The 14,507-nt window shown below is 38.7% G+C and overlaps 1 protein-coding gene across 10 annotated transcripts in view; it reads right to left on the minus strand.

The window, feature by feature from the left end:
- The window catches only part of PDE4D (phosphodiesterase 4D), a 1,514,231-nt gene that overhangs the window by 386,263 nt on the left and 1,113,461 nt on the right, over nucleotides 1-14,507 (minus strand). The gene's annotated exons all lie outside the window — the stretch shown is intronic.

Genomic DNA, 14,507 nt, shown 5'->3' on the forward strand with positions numbered 1-14,507 from the left:
AGGACAAAATTGATCAACAACTGAGCTTAGTGATCATCACGATAGCTGACAAATTCTGAGCTCCCTATAGCACAGTCTAACTCTTAGAAACCCGAAGGGTCCAAAATATTCATTTAGTTTTGTAAAAGCTCAAGTCAATAAACATCACACTGATTTTCACCACAGCATCCAGTGCACCAGGGGTTCTTGAAAACACTACAGGTTCCCTGACAGCTTTGGGAATAAGTAATAGAAAACATTTTTACAGTTTCACCTCTTTGTTCTCTGACAGATGGGCTAAAAGAATGGGTGAGTGATGGCTGACTGAACAGCAGCAACCGTAGGAAGCTGAGAGTTCACAAATAAACACGCTCTCTCCAAATCAACTGGCAATATTTTAATGCTTCACAAACTCTATCTTTTTGTTTTTGTATATGAATCCACATTTTACAGGGGCTAAATTGGTGGTAACCTTCCGAGTGATCTCTGAGAAGGACTTGAGAGGGTACCCATAACCTATACCAGCCTGCCCCTCTTGGTGTATGAAATCCCACTATATCATTTCATTCCTTTATATTATTTAATTTCCATGTCAGGACAGCTCTTAGGAAACGTAAACATTCCTGGCTGAGTTGACACAGAGCTGAGGAACTTGGTGTTTAGCAGGATGGCTTCCTCTGAGTCTGAATCAGATAGTGTGAGAGAACTGGGAGTCTGGCTCAGGAAGGGGGCTGTCCTTGACAGATGGTGGGATGGGGTGGGTTGGTGTGGATGGAGGGAGGAGGGGACGCCAAGTTAAGTCAGAGAGCAGGGGAGGAGGTACTGACAAAGATTTACTTCTCTCCCCTTCCATGCAGTACAAAACTCTAATTCTGTCCAGTGGCATTTCGTATTTTGCAGCATCCCTGGTTTATGAAAATGAAAGCTTCAGTCTATATACCTAGCTTTGAAAGCAGGAAAATGTTACTTGCATTATTATTTCCATTGTACTTGTCATGGCAAGATGGACTCTGTCTTCTAAAGCCAGCAACAGGGATTTTAACCAATACTTGCCTTTTTCTCCATACCAAACATATATTTTCATCCTGTAAACTGATATTTAATTAATAAAACTATAAGGACACAATAATAATGCAGAATGATGATACCATAGAATGTCTACATTTTTCTAAAAATGTGCACTGAAGAAGACGCAAAACTGTCTTTTACATTCTTGCCCAAACATCCCTTGCCCCTCTCCTTGCTTCTTGAAAGCGGACATCTAGAATAGTCAAGACAATAAAAACAATGAAAGTATAAATGTGAAATTATAACAGGGGGTAGGGGTGGGGGTGGAAACTTTGGTCCTTTTTCTTAATGTGAAATTAGATAAAGACACAGAAGTATCTGCCAATGTTAAACCTTGTTTTTCCTTAAATAATTACTTACCTCCTCCTTCCCATTTCTGTACAGTTACGCATAATCCCTCCTTAGATTAGAGGCCTCAGCAAGGTCCCAGAGATAAGCCACTTATTTCTGAGGTTAATCACCAACCAAGTTAAACCTTCATTTCAAGTATAGATATCACTTCAGGGGTGGGCAAAAGGAGTTTAATAATAATAAATAATACAATAATTAATAAGAATGAATTCAGCGTTGTGTGCATTGACAAATGTAAACCCGCTTTTGCCCACCCCTGTGTTGTTCTGAGGGACTGGCTAGTACTTCACAGATTTGAGAATTTAGACAACAGGAAAAAAAAATTAAATAAGACGTTTGCTAGGATGAACCTTTGCTGTATCTACATTCAAACAGCTGTTCGTAACTTTAACTTCATGTCTACGAAAGGGTAGAAAGAAAGTAGAAATCTTTTGAACATTTTAAGTTTTCATATGCTAAGCATTTGTTTTCCAGAAGAATTTTTAGTAAAAGCATGGTTGAATGGCAATGAGAGAAACTCCATCTCTGAGACAACCTCTTCTTTTATATTGGAAACTAGATTTCTCTCCAAGGGAAAACCAGATCCTAAAATTTGAAATCTGCCTCAACCCCACTGGTACCCACACAGTGCTTAACTCCCTAAAATCTCAACAATGTGCCCGTTCCTGCCAATAACTTAGCCCTTATGTTCCGCAAAGCTCTATATAAGGCATCTTTGCTTTTTGAAAACTTCTGAGATTTTGGTTCCAAGATTCCAGATGTTACAAATGGCAAATTTGAGGTTTGGTTTCTGACACAGAAACTAGAATTACCTTTATAGGTGATATCTGCTATAATTCAAATTGAAAATCTCCAATTTAAAAGTGGGAGAATTTAAATATAATCAGCATAGATATTTACTTATACATCAAGTGACTATGTGACAGGTGGAGGAGGGTTTCAGCTAAACTTGAGAGAAACGAAGAGTTACATTAGTGGGGTTGCATCATGTTGAAATACATTGCCTCAGGAAACCAGAGCAGGCAGAGATATGGTTCAGGATAATGCTGCATTTTGAAATAGTCTCTAGTTGCAACTTTAACTCAGCAGAAGTTAACATGGAAGCAAAGAACCTCATTTCATTTTAATTTATTAGCTACCTCTGATAAGAATGTCTTTATAATAATTCAATTTTCAGGATGACCTGTTGCAAAATACTGTGTTGAAAGAAACTTTACAATTGGATTTATGCACTTCTGAATGCTAGCATTCATTCAGAATAAGTAATTGTGGCTTAAGCAAGGTTTTTTATTACACTAATTCATATATTATCATAATCAACTATCAATTATTACTCCAAATGGAAATGCTGCAAAATAATGATAGAATTTTCTTTGAATTGCTCTCAATCATACATATACCTTATTAATTTAGAGGTCAATTATTTCATGTTCTGAAACAAAGAACAATTATTAATTAATGGTACCCTGTAATCTTAAGAATGTGAGGAAAACATTCATTGTGTTCAAAGGTGCTACAAATACATACTTTATTCATATATGATATGTCCCAGGACACAGCAAAAACAAAATGTAATTGAAGAGCTAAAATCACTGAGTCAGAGGATAAGACAAATGACAAAAGGCATGATTAAATATAAGAACATATGATAAAGCCTGATCAGGTGGTGGCACAGTGGATAGAGCGTCGGACTGGGATGCGGAAAGACCCAGGTTCGAGACCCCGATGTGCCAGCTTGAGCATGGGCTCCTCTGATTTGAGCAAAAAAAAGCTCAAGCAAGGGGTTACTCGGTCTGCTGAAGGCCCACGGTCAAGGCACATATGAGGAAGCAATCAATGAACAACTAAGGTCTCGCAACAAAAAACTGATGATTGATGCTTCTCATCTCTCTCTGTTCCTGCCTGTCTGTCCCTATCTATCCCTCTCTCTCTCTGTCCCTGTAAAAATAAATAAATAAATAAATAAATAAAAAAGAACATACGGTAAAACTGGACTATAATCAAAGTGCTACTATGCACTTAAGGTTTCCATCTAAATTAAAGTTTGGTTAAAAATGTTTTAGCAATTTGAACGATAATTAGGTCAAGCCCTTTCTATTCAATAAGGTATCAAATTTTTCCTAAATATTTAGATAAATGATGTTAAATAAAATAATTCAAGGAAGAAAAAATGGAAGGGAGGGGAAATACAGTTTATTAAGCAACTACTAAGTAATTACAGTTTAGGTGGTTTTTTTAAGTAGTCAACAAGAGATGTTTCTAGAGTCAAATTATTTAAAAAGTTGATATTAATATAGGCTAATCACTTAAAATAAAAAACTAAACACGATATTTTCAAATGTGTGTAAAAGTGTCCTGGGGTCAGTAATTGTCTAATAGTCCGATTTTTTGCAGATGGAGATTTTAAAAGTCAGAAAAAGTATTTCTTTTTAACATTTTACTCATTAATGCAGACTGAAAACAATCTTCTTTAACTATTGACTGGTGAGAGGAAGGGTGAATATGAATTTCACCCTGAGAGCCTCTTTCTCCAGGAGGCCTTCCCTATTTTCCCACACCAGGCAACGTCTCCACAGCACTCTGCATTTATTCTTTGTCACTGGCAGTGCATGTGCAATTATTTTTTCAATATCTGGCTTCCCTGATAGACTTAAACGTCATTTGACATAGATCGCATTTGCTTTCTCTTGGATACCCCGTGTCTAGCAAATGGCCTGGAAAAATAAGGCACAATAATGTTTGTTTAGTGAATGAGCAAACCAATAATCTCCTGGCTACTAGAAAATAAGATGTCATTTTTTTATGTTCCTAAATAGGAGCAAAAAATTTCACCATGGGCAATTTAGGTAAGAATTATTATTTTATTTTTATTTATTTTTTTCCTTCTTTTCCAAGTGAGAGGAGGGGAGATAGACAGAGTCCTGCATGCGCCTCTATAGGGATCTACCCAGAAAACCCTATCTGGGACCAATGTTCTGTCCATCAGGGGCCATGCTCCCAATCGAGCTATTTTTAGCACCTGAGGTAGAAGTCATGGAGCCATCCTCAGTGCCTGGGGCCAACTGGCCCGAACTAATAGAACCATGGCTATGGGAGGAGAAGAGAGGGAGAGAGAAGGGGGAGAGGGAGGAGTGAAGAAGCATATAGTCACTTATCTTGTGTGCCCGACCAGGAATAAAATCTGGGACATCCACATGCTGGGCCGATGCTCTAGCACTGAGCCAACAGGCCAGGGCCTAGGTAGGACTTATTTATTTTCTCTTTCTTTACATGTTCTTTCTGACAAAGTCATGATTATAGCAATAAATAAATAAATAAATAAAATCAGAAAAACCACTGTCATTGTTATTACCGGATGAAATACAAGCCTGTCCCAGAATAATTTTTTGGTTGTTGTTGCTGTTTTTGTTCTGTTTTAGAATGAAACCTCACTGGGCAAATATTCAGGGCAGCATGGTAGAGGGGATTAGAGCACTGGTTATGCCACAAACTTGCCATGTCATATGACCTTGAACACTGTTGCTTGACCTTGCTATGTTTCACTCTTGCCCAAATGAGAACCACTGCAGAGTTTCTGAGGGGCATGATAGGGTAATTTATATGAAAGTACTTTGAAAATGCCACACAAAATTTTAGGCACTGCTACTGATGTGATGTTTATAAGCTTTTTGGGGAACTAAAAAACTATTTTTTATATTGTTAGAAACATTTCGAGTTTTAAAAATTGTACGCTAGCCTGACCTGTGGTGGTGCAGTGGATCAAGTGTTTATCTGCATGGCGAGGTCATTGGTTCGAAACCCCAGGTCAAGGCATATATGGGAGTTGATGTTTCCTGTTCCTCCTTCCTTCTCTCTCTCTCTATGTATCTCTCTACCCTCTCTAAAATAAATAAATAAAAATCTTCTATTTAATTGTCCACTAAAATGGGTCACCTACTAAGCATGGTAAGCAGGCATAACATTTTACTAGTTTGAAGAAGGGTATCAATGTCTAGTTTTGAAGAATAATTTTTTTATTTGGAATCTTTTTAACTATAACAGGACAGAATATCAAGCTGTTGCTTTAAAGGTTAATCCTGTAACAAAATCTGAATGTTTTACTTGCAGCGTGAAAACCTTGTATTGTTTTTGTTTGCTAGAACTAAAAAAAAAAAGTGACAAGGAATTCTACTAAAATCAGCTGGTGGTATTTTTAATTGTTCAAAATCCAGGGTTTCACCTAAATATGGAAACATTCCTGTTTAATTTTTGAAAACTTTTGGAATCCTGAAGACAGGTTGTTTTAAGTGGAAAAGTATTTGCTACCCTGACTCCAATTTATGCTGCTCTCATTGTTGACCATATACCAAATAATGACAGAAATGGCCTCTTTTAGCTTTTTTAGAACTATATTAACAAACAAGCAAAAGCAGCCTGTCGAAATTACCAGGCTGACAAACAAAATCACTCCCTTGGGAGAAAAAAAAGACCCCAAATACCAAGAATCTTTAAATAACAACAATCCCATGCGTTCAACTTTGGCACTGTGAATTTTTTCCATGACAGTGTTTAATCTCGCTAAATATGGATAACCATTTATTGGAGCCAACATTCATAAACCTTCTTGTTCCTGGGCACTTATCACTGAATCACTGACCTGCAACCTGCATGTCCCCTTTCTCACTCAGACGCTATCTGTGCATTTACTGAGTTTGTGAAGCAAACATCACTGTAAGGTCAGGATCCTTTTCTAATTCCTTATTTTTACTCGGACGATAGCAATGACTTACTTGGCTTCGTTCTGTGATTAGGACTTAACATATGTTATGTTATCCTCACAATTATTTTTATTCTGATTTACAACTCAGGGCTTGGAGGTACCTCGCCCTATGATCATACAGCCAATGCATGGCAGGTCTGAGAAGAAAAGTGAGGTCTCTTGTGTTATAAAACATATGCTCTTAACCAATATATGTCTAGAATATAAGTGAATGAAGAAATATGTTAGGACAAATCTTTCTTTTTCTCTTTAATTTTTTTGACAGAGTCAGAGAGAGGGACAGATAGGGACAGACAGGAAGGGAGAGAGATGAGAAGCATCAACTTTTTGTTGCAGCTCCTTAGTTGTTCATTGATTGCTTTCTCATATGTGCCTTGACCGGGGGCTACAGCAGAGTAAGTGAGCCCTTGCTCAAGCCAGTGACCTTTGGGCTCAAGCCAGCAATCCTAGCGTCATGTTTATGATCCCATGCCCAAGCCAGCTACCCTGCACTCAAGCTGGTGAACCTGTGCTCAAGCTGGTAACCTTGGGGTTTCAAACCTGGGTCCTCTGTGTCCCAGTCCAATGCTCTATCTCACTGCACTACCACCTGGTCAGGCAAATCTTTTTTTTTTTTTTTTTTTTTTGTATTTTTCTGAAGCTGGAAATGGGGAGAGACAGTCAGACAGACTCCTGCATGTGCCCGACCGGGATCCACCCGGCATGCCCACCAGGGGCGACGCTCTGCCCACCAGGGGGCGATGCTCTTCCCCTCTGGGGCGTCGCTCTGCCACGACCAGAGCCACTCTAGCGCCTGGGGCAGAGGCCAAGGAGCCATCCCCAGCGCCCGGGCCATCTTTGCTCCAATGGAGCCTTGGCTGCAGGAGGGGAAGAGAGAGACAGAGAGGAAGGGAGGGGGGGTGGAGAAGCAAATGGGTGCTTCTCCTATGTGCCCTGGCCGGGAATCAAACCCGGGTCCCCCCGCACACCAGGCCGACGCTCTACCGCTGAGCCAACCGGCCAGCGCCCAAATCTTTTTTTTTTTTTAGAGTTAAGTCATGGAGGAAGTTTTGGATTTTCACAGAAGGACTGGGTGACAGATACATACTCTTAATTAATCTTAACCAATTCTCAGGCAGACATTATTATTGCCATTTTATAGATTAAAAAAAAATCCGAGGCTTAGAGAGGTGAAATAACTTGGCTGACACTACAAAACTAATTCAGTTCAAGTCAGTTTTGCACGTCTCGAATCTTGTCTCCACGGTAGCTAGCTTACCCAAGCTTTTAAAATTCCTATTCTAGGGACAAGATTGTTGTTCTGGGCAGTACTGAAGCTGTCGGTTTGCACTGAATGGCCCGACTGTGATAATTAGAGAGTTCAGAGACAGAGAGCACTGGCCGAGTATAGCAAGGCTTGAGGAAAAGTGATAATGTCTGTCTTTGTATATCCTGTGTATTGCTCTGCATTTTCCTTCTGTATATTTTACATAAAAGAGAAATATAAACAAGTTTTAATTCACCTAACCAATGGCAGCAATTACTAGGAATTAAAATAGAAATCTGGGTATTTGAGAAATGGTGAAAGAAAACAGTTTATTTTAGTTGTTTGTTCTCTAGCAGGATGAATATGACTTAAGGCACCATTTTCTAGCTATCCCTCAAAACCACCTAAGGGATTTAGAACAGACACAATTGGGGCATTACTACAAGGCCAAGGGCCGGAGCTGGCTTTTGCTCTCACTGTATCACAGCCTTTACTTCTATTGGTTCAGAGGAGTTAAGTGACTCTCCCAAGTTTGGTAAGTGATAAATAATGTGGCTTTGATTTAAACTCTGGCTTACCTCTAAATTTTAGAGTGGACTACACTTCTAAATTAGGGACTTCTATTAAACTTACGGCCTTTAAAATGTAGAAGTAGGCCCTGGCCGGTTGGCTCAGCTGTAGAGCGTCGGCCTGGCGTGCGGGGGACCCGGGTTCGATTCCCGGCCAGGGCACATAGGAGAAGCGTCCATTTGCTTCTCCATCCCCCCCCCTCTTCCTCTCTGTCTCTCTCTTCCCCTCCCACAGCCAAGGCTCCATTGGAGCAAAGATGGCCCGGGCGCTGGGGATGGCTCCTTGGCCTCTGCCCCGGGCGCTAGAGTGGCTCTGGTTGCGGCAGAGTGAGCCCCGGATCACCCCCTGGTGGGCAGAGCATTGCCCCTGGTGGGCGTGCCGGGTGGATCCTGGTCGGGCGCATGCGGGAGTCTGTCTGACTGTCTTTCCCCGCTTCCAGCTTCAGAAAAAAAAAAAAAAAAAAAATAAATAAATAAATAAATAAATAAATAAATAAAATGTAGAAGTAAATTTGAGAAGACACAGTTGTTTTTTCCATTGGTCAGATGATATCAAGTAAATTAACTGGTTTATAACAAATTTTGATACACATTAGACCTATTTTACTTTGATATACAAGTGTGGATGACTCAAGGGATTGAATTTACATTTGAAAATAAAATAAATCACAAGTCAAAGAAACAAAACCATAACGTGGATTTTAAAGCACAATTGGACACTAGAAAATGAAATGTTTGGGGCAGGAAGTATTTTTCTAGATATTCTAAAAGTGACCCTAACCAAATCATAACATACTAAAAGATATGGCCAAGTAAGTTAGTTTCCATATTAAGTCTTACTCAACAGTTAATCCATCCTTCCTTTTCCCTCTTTCTCCCTCCCTCTCTCCTTCCCTTCTTCCTTCATTCCAGTCTCCTATCCATTCATAAATATATACCAGGTACCTGCTGTGTGCTAGGTATTGTGCTAGATGCATTCTGATGATCAACTGTGAACACAATGCCCAAATGGGGCTTAAAGGCAAATGAAGGGATAACTGAAATTCAAGGCTTATAAGAATTGGACTGGACTTATATTTTTAAAACATACCAGGGCAGAAGGAAGAAAAAAGGATATACAATATTAATAAAAATGAAAAATGACTTCAGCTCATCTATGAGAAAAAGTGTACAATTAAGAGGAAGGTGATTTTTCTGATGACCAATATTTAAAACTTGTCCAGTGAGATATTTTGTGTAAAACACCTTTCGCAGCACCTGGCCCATGGGTAACAAATCTCTCCTCTACCATTCTCCTCTTAAGAGTTAAAATGGAAGGGACTCAGGAAAGATGCATTTATAAAAAAGTTCTTATTTCAGGACCTGGGCCCCTGACAGAGGCTTGCGACTGGGAAAAAAAAATCTCACATCATAAAAACATCTCTGTAACCTATCCTGGTCAGTGTTTTCTTGCTAAAATGTATCCATAGTGCTTGCAACATTAAAACCAACACACTGTCCCCTGGCATCTTTCTTCTACAAATAAAGAAAAAAATAAGCATGCCATAAATAGGGCAATCAGCTCTGTAATAGTCTGGAATGAGCTGACTTGCAGATTTCTGAAGCAACACTTGATGGGGCATATAGCTCTCGTTTCAGGGGAAAAAAGTAGAATATCGTACTTGCCATATCACAAAGACTTTTTTTTCAGAGTAGTATGAAAATTTTGAAAAATACATATAATTGAAGGGATTTTACAGTGAACACCTGTGTATTTACCACATAGATTTCAGCCTTTCTAACAGTAACATTTAAGAGATTGCTTCTTACCAGGTGATTATTATATTGGGCTTAAGCAATGAGAACTGTCCTTTATAATAAGGTTCATCTGAATAATGTTTATAGATTGTACATTATGTTAAACCTAACTTATAAGCCTCTATGCTTTATTTTTTAGCCTATTTTAAAGGGTGGACTTTGCACAGAAAAAGACAATGTGTTGTTTTTTTCCCCTATAAAATGTAAAGAACACAATTAATTTGAACTAATTCTTACCAAAAAAATGAGTTCATGATAAAAAGTAAATGTAAAAGATATGCTCAAAGGTTATGAATTGTCGAAGTTAATATCCATTTAAGTGATAAAAGACTGTCAAATGTGAGATTTTATTTCATCTTAGTCACGAGTAATATGTTTTCTGAATTGTTTCATATGGGTAATTCTTAGTGAATCATGAATTTAGTCAGGTGGCTACGAATGGAATGGTTGGAATTATTCCACAGTTACTGATATTTTACAAAGTAACCTATAAAATCTCATTCAATAAATGAGAACTTTTTGATTTTTCTGTGGGTTTTACTGTTTGTTTCCTTATCTTATATTTTTAAATACTCATTATATAAATAGTAGACCTAGTTTCTTATGGACAAGAAAAGGGACTCTACTTTTGTAATAAATGAATAGACATCCCACCATCAATAAATCTATTTGTCATCTGCTAATCCTGATGTGGCTATGAAAAGTCAGCTTACTACCTTTCTCAGCAAATTGTTGTACAGGTCAAAGTCAACTGACAACACAAGAGTAACAAAGGAAACCTAATTTTAGTCTTCATGAAACTAAGGAACTCATACAAATAATTACTGAACACTGTCAGTTCATGCTGGAGTTAGATACTTGAAAAGGAATAATTCAGGAGGAGCAGGTACTGCAGGGTCATGTCCCATCAGCTGGGGCTCCTGGGTACTAGGTCTATGGGGCGTCACATTCAGACCATTGACTCTTCAGGTAGATTTAAGGATGCGTATTTGCAACTACAGTACAACATGATTACAGCGGTTCACTGACAACAGCAAATGGAGCTATACAAAGCATTATCGCACTTTTTTTTTTTTTTTTTTTTTGTATTTTTCTGAAGCTGGAAACGGGGAGAGACAGTCAGACAGACTCCCGCATGCGCCCGACCAGGATCCACCCGGCACGCCCACCAGGGGCGATGCTCTGCCCCTCTGGGGCGTCGCTCTGCGGAGACCAGAGCCACTTTAGCGCCTGGGGCAGAGGCCAAGGAGCCATCCCCAGCGCCCGGGCCATCTTTGCTCCAATGGAGCCTTGGTTGCGGGAGGGGAAGAGAGAGACAGAGAGGAAGGAGGGGGTGGGTGGAGAAGCAAATGGGCGCTTCTCCTATGTGCCCTGGCCGGGAATCGAACCCGGGTCCCCCGCACGCCAGGCCGATGCTCTACTGCTGAGCCAATCGGCCAGGGCCACGTTATAGCACTTTGAAGAAGATGCTAGTGTTAATAGTTTAAGAAAACCTTAGAAAGTATACACACAATAGAATATTATTTAGTTCTATAATGAAAATCCTGCCATTACAACAACATGGATAGGTATTGACACCATTATGCTAAGTGAGATAAATCAGACAGAAAAATACAAATACTATATGATATCACTTATATGTACAACCTGAGGAAATCAAATACAAAATAGGATAAAATGGGGTTACAAGGAGCTGGGGGTGGGGAATAGAGGTGTGTTATTTAAGTTATTGCAACTATATACTAGATTAATAAGTTCTGGAGATCTAATGTACAGCCTAGTGACTATAGACCATAACATTGTATTATGGAAATCAAATTTGATAAGGGCCTGAATCTTAATTATTTAATTCACATCAAAAAGTGATAATTATGTGATATGACAGAGGTTTGACCTAACACTATAATGGCAATTATACCATAATATATAAATATACCAAGTTAACTTGTTGGACATATTAAACTTACAGTGTTATATATCAACTATACTTCAATAAAAAAGCGCATTATAAAATTGCTAATACTAAGCAGAAAAAATTAGTATATATGAAAATCACTTACAAACTAATCTCAATTAATAAAAATATACACCGAAATGTTAACAGTATTATCTCTGCAGAGTACGATCATAGGTGTTTTTAAATGATTTTTTCTGTAATGTTCAAATTTTCTTCAGCAAATGGGATTGCTTTTTTAATTAGGTGAAACTAAATACAGGTTACCAAAAACTCAGGTAGTCAAATTTCTTTTTTATCACCAGGCGCTTTAAGTTTTTAGTTTGATTAAATTTCAACCAAAGGTCATGAATAAAAACTTTTGCATTTATATTACCTTACATTGTCTCACGGTTTATAGGTTGCTGAGATGTTAAAGGATCCGAGAGCAGTGCTGGGAAACCAGTGAAGCATACACTCCTTTGGAAACAGCACTGTGACATTTAACTAAAAAAGAAGGAGCTGTCAGTCCACCAGCAGTAAGTAGAGCCAAGGCCAGAAAAATGCAGAGAAAGAAGCTGAGTTGTTTTTATGGATTTAGAGACTCACTTCAAGCCAGTATGCAGGGAAATACTCAACTATGAAAAGAGCTAAATGTTTGCACAGCGCCCCCTTGTGAAGAAAAAGCCAATAGCATCAACTAGCCCTAACGGGCATTCGCTTAGCCTTCATCTTTTGATGACTGATTTCCTTTCAAATCTTAGATGTGATGCTTACGTAGGTACGGGTGACACAAGGCTTGGTATCCTACTTCTCTGTTATTAAACGGGTACAGAAATATTCCATGTGGTTGTGCTTCTTCATGGTACTGCTTTAAAAAGAACTTCCCAAAAGAGGAAATCAGCATCTATGTTTGTCTCCACTATTTCAGAAACTTGCTCTCTTGGTCTGATGAACACAACTTCTCCATTAGACAAAAGAAAATTTGAAATTGGAGAATATGTTAAAAATAAAGAAATTTCAATTCATCTTAAGGAGATGGAATCATTTATTTATATGTTGGAGATATTGTGGGTTTGGTTTTAGACCACCACATTAAAGCTAGTATCTCAAAAAAGGTAGTTATAATCTTTTTGCAGGGGGAAGGTCTTGCCTTCATTGTACAAAACACAACGTGTGTGAAGCACAATAAAGCAAAGTGCAATAGAAGGAGATATGCCTGTAAAATGTTAGTATGCTTATGAGTACCATTGGAAATAAATGTATTAGTCACCTGAAACTTCGCATGATAGCCACTGATAAATATAACTATTTTTGTAATGTGAAAACCGAGAGCATTTTTATGTACTTGAATTAGCTCTTTAATTAGAATAAAAATCTTTTTTCATGTAAGTGATTCTACTGATTTATAATTATCTGGGTAACTGCTCAGCAGGAAAAATCAAATTCTGGATGCTGCCTGCAAAGGGGAAATTACTCCGGAATGTGATATAATATATGCAAGAAGAGTTGTACTTTATCTGATATTCTGACTCAAAATATAAGAGACAATGTTTTCACATTCAGTTAAGTAATTGATTGGAAGTGAGTACAGTCTTCATTTTGCCCGCTGCTGGCTAACTATGTCATACAAAACATGCTCCATAATCTTCACCAGTTTTTCTAAAGTGACCCCAAATAAACATTTAGGGAAAGTAAAAACAGTGTGCTTCCTATATAAATGCAGAGTCAAGAAAAGCCCCCAAGATCCCCTTTCTTGCAATCAAATTGTTATCACTTCTCGCTACTAATATGTAGATATTCTGCTGTGCCTGCTACTAAAAGTTCAGACTGTTCACTGATGAGCATTATGGCATCCATGTGAAGAAGAGAACATAAAAAAGAGAAGGGACAAGTATATGTAGAAACCTACCCATATTTAGATCTTGTGCAAAGGGCTTTCACTTAGGCTTGTAATGGACTAATGTTCCTAGTTATTACTTCCATCCCCGACATTTTCCAGAATTTCCAAGATAGTATATCTACCTCCTTCTTGGATGATATTGGGATGTTTAATAGTCATAGGTTGAATTCCTCCTAGACAAACCTTGCAAAGTCCTGGTGTGGGCACTTCATTTGGAGAAGAAGCATTTATAGGAAATTAAGGAATAAGGACACAGGAAGGGAGGAAAGTCAATAAGTGCACATTAATAAGCAGATGACCACTTTGAGCAAATGGAACTCAGTCCTCCTGGGAATCCTTGGAAGGACCGTATACATATGCTTCAGGACGGTCTCAGTGAAACATGGAACATGGGGTAGGTAAGCATACCCCAGCCTCTCATTGTTTCAGGCTGCCCCTGGGAGGATTAAGTCACGAGCCCTTTCCGGTCACCCTCACACAGTCTAGCAAGCTCCTTTTTACTAGAGAAAGCCCCAGGTGCCTGAAATGAGAGGCTACTAGGCACACAAAAACTGCCTGCCATAGTTGCTGATGAACTCTGTGGTGAGTCAAGGGGAAAAGGAGTGGGGCTTAAAGCATTTGCCACAAATAGGCCTCTCAAAGTTAAGATGCCCAAGTTGAATTTTTGGTTCATGTCTGTGCTGCTCCACCACTAAACCTAATCTTCCCTCATCTTTCCCCAACTCAGCAAATGAAAACATAAGTTTCTAATTTTTTTCAGGCCAAACCCCTTGAATCATCTTTGACTCATTTCTTTTTTTCTTACCGTATGTGAAAATTCATCATCAAATTCTGTCAACTATGTTTTCAAATTATAGCCAGAATCTGGTCACTTCTCACCACGTCCTCTACCACAATCCCCA

The sequence above is a fragment of the Saccopteryx leptura genome, chromosome 1, assembly GCF_036850995.1.
Source record: "Saccopteryx leptura isolate mSacLep1 chromosome 1, mSacLep1_pri_phased_curated, whole genome shotgun sequence".
Classification (NCBI taxonomy): Eukaryota; Metazoa; Chordata; class Mammalia; order Chiroptera; family Emballonuridae; genus Saccopteryx; species Saccopteryx leptura.